At 43.5% G+C, this 12,215-nt stretch overlaps 2 long non-coding RNA genes across 3 annotated transcripts; both read right to left on the bottom strand.

The window, feature by feature from the left end:
* Positions 1-1,656: 1,656 nt before the first annotated feature.
* Positions 1,657-4,839, bottom strand: LOC111963688 (uncharacterized). The gene is made up of 4 exons (XR_002877292.2): positions 4,707-4,839; positions 4,504-4,595; positions 3,262-3,347; positions 1,657-3,062 (listed from the first exon to the last, which is right to left on the bottom strand). It is a non-coding gene; the product is annotated as an uncharacterized lncRNA (long non-coding RNA).
* Positions 4,840-7,494: 2,655 nt separating this feature from the next.
* LOC111964439 (uncharacterized) lies at positions 7,495-11,518 on the bottom strand. Of its 2 annotated transcripts, XR_011479966.1 has the most exons (5): positions 11,500-11,518; positions 8,789-11,217; positions 8,410-8,477; positions 8,290-8,330; positions 7,495-8,079 (listed from the first exon to the last, which is right to left on the bottom strand). It is a non-coding gene; the product is annotated as an uncharacterized lncRNA (long non-coding RNA). The 2 variants fall into 2 exon arrangements; XR_002877387.2 differs by lacking the exons at positions 8,290-8,330; positions 8,410-8,477; positions 8,789-11,217; positions 11,500-11,518 and adding an exon at positions 8,186-8,208.
* Positions 11,519-12,215: the final 697 nt, after the last annotated feature.

The following is a 12,215-nucleotide window of genomic DNA, read 5'->3' as shown; positions in this document are numbered from 1 at the left end:
GTTACAACCAAGGACAGAAGATTTTTTGGGGCTACACGCTTCAGCACTCGGTGGTCCCGTTCTGTGAGCTTGTGTGGCCTACCACTTTGCGGCTGAGCCGCTGTAGCTCCTAGACATTTCTACTTCACAATAACAGCCCTTACAGTTGACTGGGGCAGCTCTAGTAGGGCAGAAATTTGACAACTGACTTGTTGAAAAGGTGGCCTCCTATGACYGTGCCACGTTGAAAGTCACTGAGCTCTTCAGTAAGGCCATTCTACTACCAAGGTTTGTCTATGGAGATTGCATGGCTGTGTGTTCGATTCTAAACACCTGTCAGCAACGGGTGTGGCTGAAATAGCCAAATCCACTAATTTGAAGGGATGTCCACATACTTTTGTATATAGTGTAGGTCCATTGACTGTGCACAGTGCTTATTAGCAAGCTGGACAATCAAGAAACTGGTTTTAATCATTTTAAAGTACATTGAGTTGGTCTCGCACCCCCCCCCCCCAAAACAAAACAACAACATTTAAAGAAAAATACAAAATATATATACTGCATGTTTTTTTTGTACTGGACCCCTTTGTTTTGGGCTGTACGTTTGACACCCCTGGTTTAGAACATCATTCATAGTTCTCTCCTCCCTACACAGAGAAGAGCAGAAATCCACCAAAGGGGCTTTGGTTAAAGCCATTATCATAGATTGCCATGCATGCGGGAAGGCTCACGTGCACCTGATCCCATCTCCAGCTATAGAGCAAGTGCATTTGAATGGATACTCAAAACCAGCGTTTTCCTTCCATTCTGCATTAAACATTATTTTCGGATTATTCTTGGACATGCAGTCTCCTCACCATGGAGACTGCACAAGGTAAATCTGATGTAGTAGTCTCCTCTCACTGGTGCTGTCAAGAAACCTGCAACGTAGAGAAAAGTAAAGAAATCACCACCGTCAGTCTCTTACAGACACTGAAGTAACCTAGTAAAATACTGCAGCAACAACCAGCCATAGGCGGTGTTCAAACCCTATGGCACCACAGCACCACCTTTTGGACAAAATGGACTCATTTCCTTTGGATGAGCTACTTCTGTACTRCTTAACATGCCTGCCAAACAGGGGCCTCCCGAGTGGCGCAGTGGTCTAAGCCATGCGGCTGACTGAGACAGAGCCTGGACTCGAACCAGGATCCAGTGGCAGAGCTAGCAACTGCGATACAGTGCCTTAGACCACTGCGCCACTCGGGAGGCCCCTGTTTGGCAGGCATGACTGACTGACCGGGAGACCCATGGGGGGTGGCGCACAGCTGTCCGGTTTAGGGGAGGGTTTGTCCGGCAGGGATGTCCTTGTCCCATTGCATTCTAGCGACTCCTGCGGTGGGCTGGGCGCATGCACGCTGAAATGGTCTCCAGGTGTATGGTGTTTCCTCCGACACATTGGTGTGGCTGGCTTCCGGGTTAAGCTGGCATTGTGTCAAGAAGCAGCGGCTTGGCTTGGTTGGGTTGTTTTGGAGGCATGCCTCTCCGTACGGGAGTTGCGGTGATGAGACTATAACTATACTACTAATAGTTATAATTGGATACTGTATACTACTAATTGGATACTGTATACTACTAATTGGATACTGAGAAAAAGGGGCAAAAAAATGTGTTTTATTAAAAAACATGCCTGCCAAATATCACAACTCAAAATAAAACAGATCATGAAATACACTTGATGTATATTTTTCTTATGTTGACTACTTTAAAACGGGATCTTCTCCAGAACCACTGGATCGATTGGCACCACATTTAGTTTATAGCATCTATGGACCCACGTCTTTAAAGCACATTATTTCCCCAGACTATTGTTCAAACAACATGGCAGCTATAAGTCATTGAGCTTGCATGCATGTTTTTCCCTGTCAAACATCGCCACCATGGGGTCAAACATAACCATACTCTACAGGTTAGCTAGACTCACATCCCGGAGCACGTGTGCCAAGGTCTATGATTTTGAGTTGAACAGATTAAGATATCTAAATATGTGGTGGACCTGATTGTTCTTGAAAATGTTGAGTCTTGACTGTTTGGAAGACATTTTGTTCTAATATGAATAACTGTGTCTGATTTATATTCATTTATGTGCCAGGTCACACCCACTTAAAAAAATAAATAATTGTCCATAGCTGCCATGTTATTTGAGGTACGAGCTTGGAAAATATTGCGTTTAGAGACCTTGGTCCATAGATGTTATACAGTGCATGCGGAAAGTARTCAGACCCTTTGACTTTTTCCACATTTTGTTACGTTACAGCCTTATTCTAAAATGTATTAAATTGTTGTTTTTTRCCTCATCAATCTACACACAAAACCCCATGATGACAAAACAAACAGAAGCACCTTATTTACATAAGCATTCAGACCCTTTGCTATGAGACTCGAAACTGTTTCCATTGATCATACTTGAGATGTTTCTACAAATTGATTGGAGTCCACCTGTGGTAAATTTAATTGATTGAACATGATTTGGAAAGGCAAACAGTTGTCTGTATAAGGTCCCACAGTTGACAGTGCATGTCAGAGCAAAAACCAAGCCATGAGTTTGAAGGAATAGTCTGTAGAGCTCCGAGACAGAATTGTGTCGAGGCACAGATCTTGGGAAGGGTACCAAAACATGGGTACCAAAACATTTCCAAGTCTCCAAGAACACGATGAAGAATCTCAAATCTKAAATATATTTTGATTTGTTTAACACTTTTTTGGTTACTACATGATTCCATATGTCTAATTCATAGTTTTGTATAAAATAGTAAAAAATAAAGAAAAACCTTCATCATTCTGAAATGACAAGCCAAAAAACTAGGCTAAATAATAGCTAACGGCAACAAATACAATTGGGTTTCTCTCAGCGTCGCTGCTTTGAACCCCTAAATATTCTCCCCGTGCCAGCATGTGGCCAGTTTAGTGTAGTCATTAGCCTACTTGTGGCTGGGTTGTAGCCCTTGCCGATGTTGGTGAAGAAGTTACTGTACTTCAGAGTAGTGTTAGTGTTGAAGGGCCCGTATCAGTCAAATCAGCATAGAATGCCACCTTTGGTCTCTCTGTGAACACAAAATAGTAAACACTATTTGATTTGTACTGGCAACTATGTTAGCATGAAGCACACAACCTGCACCATATACTAAAGCAAATAGTTCAATCTACATAGTAAGCACATGAGGAAGGACTCGAGGCCTATTCTGAGAGAAAACAGCAATATGGTGAAGGATGGGTGTTGTGTTGAGTCCATGTATATATTACCTGCATTCACACTCTCTTCAGCTCATCTACCTGGCTCTCACTAGCACTCAGTCGGTTGTCCAGGGCTGACAGTTCTGCTGCTCGGGCTGGAATAATGGGAAGAGTTTTTGTATTTTGTAAATTCATTTTAGGGCTTATAGAATTAATCAAATTCACTTTTTGTAATTTTAGTGCACAGTCGTTTTTTAATCGTGAATGCATTGAAAATACACTGAAAACATCCAAAATACATCATCAATACAACTAAAGTCCACAATGTGAAGTAAAATTGTTTTGACATTGAGGTTAAAGGGGAACTGGACCCAGTGATTTAGCCTAGTTTTTTGGCTTGTTCCTCAAGAAATGKWGTTAGCCATGACAGAAGCCAAAGGTGAGTTGACTTGTGGGTGTGGTTTGATGTGGGTATTCCATCTGTCAGAACATTGCCTGCAYCTGTTTCCCCACAATCAATCACAACAACAAAAACTCCTGCAGGTGGAGTTCAATAACTACAGGCAGATGTAGCGTGAGATGCTTTGAATTGGTCAGTAGCCGACAGAGTAATATGAGAAGAATGCAATTGATGAATTTATGGATATATTCTAAACTGAGGGTTTTGACAACTTTCAAATGTAGCATCAGGTTCATATAGAATAAACAACCCTTTACATAATACCATAGAAGCAGTATTCTGCTAAAATAACAATGTACACCTTTCACCTTTCCTTATCATTCCCAGCCGATACAGATACTGTACCTATCAGCATTTTGTGTGGTGGTAATGTGGCTACTTTGGCAAACATGTCAGAGTGGTCATACCTTCCTGTGTGGTGGTAATGGGGTAACCATGGTAACATGTCAGAGTGGTCATAACTTCCTGTGTGGTGGTAATGGGGTAACCATGGTAACATGCCAGAGTGTTCATACCTTCCTGTGTGGTGGTAATGGGGTTACCATGGTAACATGTTCATATATTCCTGTGTGGTGGTAATGGGGTTACCGTGGTAACATGTTCATATATTCCTGTGTGGTGGTAATGGGGTTACCGTGGTAACATGTTCATATATTCCTGTGTGGTGGTAATSSYGTTACKGTGGTAACATGTTCATATATTCCTGTGTGGTGTACCATATACAACAGGAGTTCCCTGATCCTGATGCAGAATACACACCCTCCCCATATTGACTGATATCATTCAATTCAATAATAAAAAAATACAATACAAGTAAAAGTTGTGTCTAGTAAAGATGGTATGCCAAGTACCAGGTTAGAGACATCAGTATCAAGCTTCTCTGTCAGTCTGGACTTCCTCACATCGTCTTGCAAGTCTCCAAGTGCTGGCACCATCGAAGCATCTGTAGGCACATACAGTCACTGTTCTATTACCAATGGCAGTTAGGGTAGGTGAAATCTGACAAACAAACATATACCATGTTAAAAGTTTGAACAGGTCAGACTAAACCTACCTAATTCTGGGTCTCCCCGTCGACAACCGTTGGTGAGCAGGAAAGAGGTGAGACTGGAGGTAAGGTCTTTGCCAGCACCCCTTTGATGGGCATAGCAGCATACATCAGCTCCTGGCCCTGCATCAAAGATACTGGTCAGACACACACACACACACACACACCAAGCCTGGTGGACCCAGCTTGATCGCTGCGTTTACCATTCCAGTGAAATAGAATGGTAAACACAGCGATCAAGCTGGGTCCACCAGGCTAGGTTATGAAAGTGAATTGGGACAAAACTGAAAACTGTTTCAACCTTTGACCAGGTCAAATGTCACCAACCTGATTGAAGTGTCCTTCCTGTTCCATTTATAGGAATGCCCACAGTGAGGGCATGTCTGCGTAATGCTGAGGGTCCCCTTGCTGGTCAATTCGACCATGAAGGCCTGATTCAAGCAGTCTCCTCTGAACAGTTGATGTTGAGATGTGTCTGTTACTTGAACTCTGTGAAGCATTTATTTGGGCTGCAATTTCTGAGGCTGGTAACTCTAATGAATTTATCCTCTGCAGCTGAGAACTCTGGACTTCCTTTCCTGTGGGGTTCTCACGAGAACCAGTTTCATCATAGCGCTTGGTGGTTTTTGCAACTGCACTAAACTTTCAAAGCTCTTGACATCTTCCGTATTGACTGACCTTCATGTCTTAAAGTAATGATCGACTGTCGTTTCTCTTTGCTTATTTGAGCTGTTCTTGCCATAATATGGACTTGGTCATTTACCAAATAGGGCTATCTTCTGTATACCACCCCTACCTTGTCACAACACAACTGATTGGCTCAAATGCATTAAGGAAAGAAATTCCACAAATTAACTTTTAACAAGGCACACCTGGTAATTGGAATGCATTCCAGGTGACTACCTCATGAAGCTGGTTGGGAGAATGCCAAGACTGTGCAAAGCTGTCAAGGCAAAGGGTAGCTACTTTGAAGAATCTTAAATTGAAAATATATTTTGATTTGTTTAACACTTTTTTGGTTACTACATGATTCCATATTTCTACTTCATAGTTTTGTAGAAAATAGTAAAAATAAAGAAAAACCCTGGAATGAGTAGGTGTGTCCAAACTTTGACTGGTACTGTAAATATATTTTTTAATACCTTAAGACCAAATATATGCTGCTTAACAGATTTCATGTATATGGCTGCCACCCACCCATGTGCTACAACCCTGTAATTATAGTGCAGGGGGAACTGGGGAGAGAGGGTTGGGGGCAACTCATTTTTTCTCTGTATTTACAACTTGGGTCAGCTATGTTGCAACACTCATTACTGAGGTCCAAACTGCCTCTGGAAGCAACGTCAGCACAAGAACTGTTCATCGGGAGATTAATGAAATGGGTTTCCATGGCCGAGCAGCCGCACACAAGCCTAAGATCACCATGTGCAATGTGAAGCGTCGGAATAGTGTAAAGCTCGCCGCCATTGGACTCTGGAGCAGTGGAAACATGTTCTCTGGAGTGATGAATCACGCATCACCATCTGGCAGTCCGACGGATGAATCTAGGTTTGGCGGAGGCCAGGAGAACACTACCTGCCCCAATGCATAGTGCCAACTGTAAAGTTTGGTGGAGGAATAATGATCTGGGGCTGTTTTTCAAGGTTCGGGCTAGGCCCCTTAGTTCCAGTGAAGGGAAATCTTAACGCTACAGCATACAATAGCATTCTAGACGATTGTGCGCTTCCAACTTTGTGGCAACAGTTTAGGGAAGGCTCTTTCCTGTTTCAGAAATGGTTTGTCGAGATCGTTGAGGAAGAACTTGACTGGCCTGCACAGAACACTAAACTCAACCTCATCAAACACCTTTGGGATGAAATGGAATGCCGAATGCTCTTGTGGCTGAATGGAAGCAAGTCTCTGCAGCAATATTCCAACATCTAGCGGAAAGCCTTCCCAGAAGAGGCTGTTATAGCAGCAAAGGGGGGGGACCAACTGCATATTATTGCCCATGATTTTGGAATGAGATATTTGACAAGCAGGTACATTCAAACAAACATATACATCAATACTCTACCTGCATTCTTCCTCTCCTCCCTGTTTCTATTGGTAAGAATCATGTCTTTCTTCTCATCCAGCAAGAATAGCTGGATCTCTTCTCCCCTCTAGTGGAACATCAGAGTGGTACAGTGCAGACACAGTCATCCCCTCCCAAATCCCTCTCTACCCCTTCACCCTAACCCTTTTATATAAGCAGTGTAGTAGTGGTGGTGGTGATTTGCACCATTTCTTATTTCACCTTACAGATCTGCAAACATTGAAGTGTTTCACACTCAATTTGATTACCAATATCAGCAAAACACATTTATCATGAATCTAACTTGTTAGCCTAGAGTTGTACAGCTTAAGCACAAACATGTTTAAAGTACTTCATAAATATTTGATTGATGGATCAAATGCTTCAAATCTCCTGCTTCATTTGGACTRGCACTTCCTTTTACTATTACCATTGGTGACAACACTTCATCCCCAAAAATCAATCTGTGTTTGGTGTGGCTGCCAAGGGTGCAGCAGGTAGCCTTGCGGTTAGAGGTGGAGGGTTGCTAGTTTGAATCCCGGGTCTGCCGGGGAAATAATCTGGCGGAAAGTGAGCTGCCTGCCATTCTGCCATTGAGCAAGGCACTTACCCCCACCCACAATAACAGCTCCTCACATCTCTCCTAAAACCTGTAGGTATGGGTCTTTCAGAGGGGTTGATAAAGACAGAAGTAAAATGTTAGTTGGATGTAAAAAAATAAAAAAAATAAAAAATACAAATCGGTCTTCGAAAAATCTATTCCAAACATCAACACAAGAAACATAAATCATTAGACAAGAGTTGTACAACTTCAAGACTGTAACCATCAAGAACTGTGACAATACAAGCAATGCTAATGTATATTTGTTTTTATAAGCAACAGCCAAGACCTTTGACAGCATTGATTCACTTATGACAAAATGCAAAAAGAAACTGCACTCAAAACACTTAATCTCGGAAATCAGACATTGTGACTCGCTTTTGTTTGGCATGTCCCTCCCTGGCTGTGTCTTAATAGTGTTAACTACCTTCCTTCCCTTGTGTCCTTTCCTCTATGGCCACTGATCTGGCAGGGCATGATAGGTGACAGCAACACGGAGGAAACCTCTACACGGAGGAAACCTCTACACGGAGGAAACCTCTACACCTCTACACGGAGGAAACCTCCACACCTCCACACGGAGGAAACCTCTACACGGAGGAAACCTCCACACCGAGGAAACCTCTACACGGAGGAAACCTCCACACCTCCACACGGAGGAAACCTCCAGACCTCCACACGGAGGAAACCTCCAGACCTCCACACAGAGGAAACCTCCAGACCTCACAAGAGGAAACCTCAGGACCTCTACACAGGAGGAAACACTCCAGCCAACCCACACGGAGAAACCTCTCAGGAGAACCTCCACATCGAGGAAAACCTCCAGACCTCCACACAGAGGAAACCTCCAGAGCACGCTCCACACAGGGAAAACCTCCAGACCTCCACACAGAGGAAACCTCACAGACCTCCACACGAGGAAACCTCCAGACCTCCACACGGAGGAAACCTCCAGACCTCCACACAGAGGAAACTCCAGACCTCCACACAGAGGAAACCTCGACCTCCACACGAGGAAACCTCCAGACCTCCACACGAGGAAACCTCCAGACCTCCAACACAGAGGAAACCTCCAGACCTCCAACAAGAGGAAACCTCCAGACCTCCACACAGAGGAAACCTCCACACTCCACACAGAGGAAACTCCAAACGCCACCAGAGGAACCTCCACACGTCCAGAGGAAACCTCCACACCCACACGAGGAAACCTCCAACTCCACACAGAGGAACCTCCACAACTCACACAGAGGAAACCTCCAGACCTCCACACAGAGGAAACTCCAGACTCCACACAGAGGAAACCTCCAGACGCTCCAACACAGAGGAAACCTCCAGACCTCCAACACAGAGGAAACCTCCAGACTCCACACAGAGGAAAACCTCCAGACCTCCACACAGAGGAGAAACCTCCAGACCTCCACACAGAGGAACCTCCAGACCTCCACACAGAGGAAACCTCCAGACCTCCACACAGAGGGAAACCTCCAGACCTCCACACAGAGGAAACCTCCAGACCTCTATAAATTGACTAGCGGCAATGAAGGAACGGAATCAAGGTTGTGAAGAAGAAAAACACAGTCCAGTGTAGTGTTTTACAAGGTCAGCCATAGTAGTAGCTCAAGGGCACATCGACAAATGTTTCACCTTGTCGGCTCAGGTACTCAAATCAACGACCTCGTCGGCCGTTTACTGGCCTAACTAACCGCAAGGTTACTTGGCGCCCTCTAAAAAGGAAAGGAGGCAACGACAGAGTGTTGAGAGACTGTGRCCCAAATGGCACCCTACTCCCCCTTGTATAGTGCACTACTTTTGACCTGAGCCTGATGCTGGCCCTGGTCAAACGTAGTGCACCATATAGGGAATAGGGTGCCACTTGGGACAGATATGGGTGATTACAGTAAACCTATATATATATAAATCAGTTCTGAGGTCATCTATGAAAACAAACAGTGAAAAACAAAAACAAACCGATGTGACACTTAAGCCCTTTAAAGCCGATGAGCACATGAAAAAGGAGTAGTGCGAGAGAGGGAAAGGAGGATAGGGGGGGAGAGGATGGAAAAAAAGCAGGAATGGTTAAGTCAACAACAGTAAAGAGAGTTTCTAGCTTCAGATAAACAACAAAAGGAGTTAACATTATAAAACCCAACAACACTATTCTACACACATAAATAGGTATAACCATGAGAAATGAAAAGCACACGTACACAACAGTTATGCTGAGAGTGCGTGTGTGATATATTGACATCCAAAACAACTCCATTTCGATTCAAACCTGACATCGGTTAGAGGAAACTTCTGACAACAGATCTGACAATAACTTATTTATGTTACAATAAAAATGACTAATAAATGTAGGGTTTAAATGTGATATTGACACATGGTTTGAATACATGGCTGTGTGTCTCTGTACGTCCAGGTGTCTGCACCCACACAAATGCCAAACCAACCCCCAACCTTGAAAATGTTGCATAATCTGCCAAGCAGTGTTCTGTTAGTTAGGATATCTGACCATGTAAGACATGGCTCCCATTCAAAAACCACAGCAAAGGTTGGGTCCAGACCATTTCAACTCAGCAAATAGGCATTATAATCTTATTATATTTCTGTGAAATGGAATTGACCCCAACCCTTAACCATGAGTTATTACATCTAAAATCTACTTCCTTCACAAGCACAAGCCACCTTCTCTCTCTCGCTTCTCCTCCTCCATATACAGAATGTCTTCCCTACTTTTCTAGAGATGGAACCTTCCTCTGAGCTAAGCGCTAACAAGATGTCGTAGAAATCAGAAGAGAAGTGGGCTTGTCTGCCTGCTAAACCCACCCCAGAGGTGTTGGATCTAAACCCACCCCAGAGGTGTTGGATCTAAACCCACCCCAGAGGTGTTGGATCTAAACCCACCCCAGAGGTGTTTGACAATCCAGGCAGGTCATCGTCCCAAATGTCACCCTAAATGAACTAAATAGGGCACTGGTCAAAAGCAGTGCACTAAAACGGGAATAGGGTGTCTTTTGGGATGCTCCATAACAGGAACTAGTGAACGAGGGATTGCATATTTAATGTTTGTAACGTGAAGAAAACTCTTTAAAAAGCGAAGTTAAAAGCACGTCAACGATCTAAAATACTAAAAACAGAAAACCGTTGAAATGATAGTTTGAATTGATAATGGTTAGGAGGCATAATGTGATGCAGGACACATGTTGCTCTGGAGAKGATCAGTTCGACCATGCTACAACAATAAAACGACTGAGTAAAGTAAGACATTATTCAGCGAAGGCAAGGTATCACACCTGAAGCCTGGTAGCTTGACAGACATGATCCTGGTCGCTGAGAGAGTATATTCTCCTAAAGGCACACTGTAGTGTAGAGTCAGTCATATAGGATAAAATACCTCAGTCAAATCTGTGTCACACTCTACCAGGCATCCCTTTAAAAACCAAACATTGAAGTAAAATACATCCACAGAACATGCACACAGCACCGTCTGTGATAATATACACCCACAGGCAGTGTAACTAGGGCTGCATCAAATAAACCATAACGGAAAACTGGAAGGAAAACTTGTAGTGTTGTGATGTGTCATCTGAGGAAAACAAATATTTCCAAAGCAGTCTTTTCTGGAGTGTCACTGGGAGTGTGTGTGTCAGTGTGTGTGTGTCAGTGTGCTCCTTTTGTCAGGCACAAAACATAGATAGATGAAGTAGGCATATCTTGGTATTAAGGAACAAGTGTCACAACCAATGTCCCGCCTCCCTGCGTGTCTTCCAATGGCACTTAGCCTACCCCTGTTTCATCCAATGGCCGTTGGATCACACTTCCTCAAAAAAAGCCATCTGAGCCATGTAGGCAGAGTTTCTCTGAAAGAACAAAGAACAAAAATGTTTGAGAAAGGGAAAAATAGCTGCTTTTTGTAATGATAGTATTCACACACTAGCATTGCTGGGAATTAGCTTGTAAAAAACTGAATAGCCTCCCGCGAGTCAGAAGTTAAATTCAATCTTACACTGTCGATTGTCTGTAGGCTTGGTCCTTATGCAGGGGGGGAATTTGAGAGAGAAACATCTAACGTAACATATCATTTAATGGGTCTGTTGTAGACCCAAGCAGTTCCTCGGTGAACTGTGTTCCTCCCACCTTACCTCATGTCAAAGAAAAAGTCCCCCACAAGTTCTTGTTTTTTTGTGTCGTACACGCAGGACTTTTGGAAAGTCTGTTTACTTATACGTTAGATGTATTTTTCTCCATTCCCCAGTYAGGACCAACCCTATGGACAATCGACAGTGTAAGATCAATATAATTTCTGGCTTGCGGATGATTATTCCGCTTTTATATTTTGAAAACAAATGCCTACCAAACATGTTTTACCCTTTGATTGTTAAGACATTTAAATTGTACAGTTTAGTATAACCGAGGAAACAAACTGCTTTCCTATCAGATGCTATTTTGGGGCAGGTAGGGTGGTTCTAATATTACTATGGGGCAGGTAGGATGGTTCTAATATTACTATGGGGCAGGTAGGGTGGTTCTAAATTACTATGGGGCGGGTAGGGTGGTTCTAATATTACTATGGGGCGGTAGAGTGGTTCTAATATTACTATGGGGCAGGTAGGGTGGTTCTATATTACTATGGGGCGGGTAGGGTGGTTCTAATATTACTATGGGGCAGGTAGGGTGGTTCTAATATTACTATGCGGGCAGGTAGGGTGGTTCTAATATTACTATGGGGCAGGTAGGGTGGTTCTAATATTACTATGGGGCGGTAGGGTGGGTTCTAATATTACTATGGGGCGGGTAGGGTGGTTCTAATATTACTATGGGGCAGGTAGGGTGGTTCTAATATTCTATGGCATATATC

The sequence above is a fragment of the Salvelinus sp. IW2-2015 genome, linkage group LG5, assembly GCF_002910315.2.
Source record: "Salvelinus sp. IW2-2015 linkage group LG5, ASM291031v2, whole genome shotgun sequence".
Lineage (NCBI taxonomy): Eukaryota > Metazoa > Chordata > Actinopteri > Salmoniformes > Salmonidae > Salvelinus > Salvelinus sp. IW2-2015.
The sequence above is the reverse complement of the archived record's forward strand: the minus strand, read 5'-3'. Positions and strand labels throughout refer to the sequence as shown.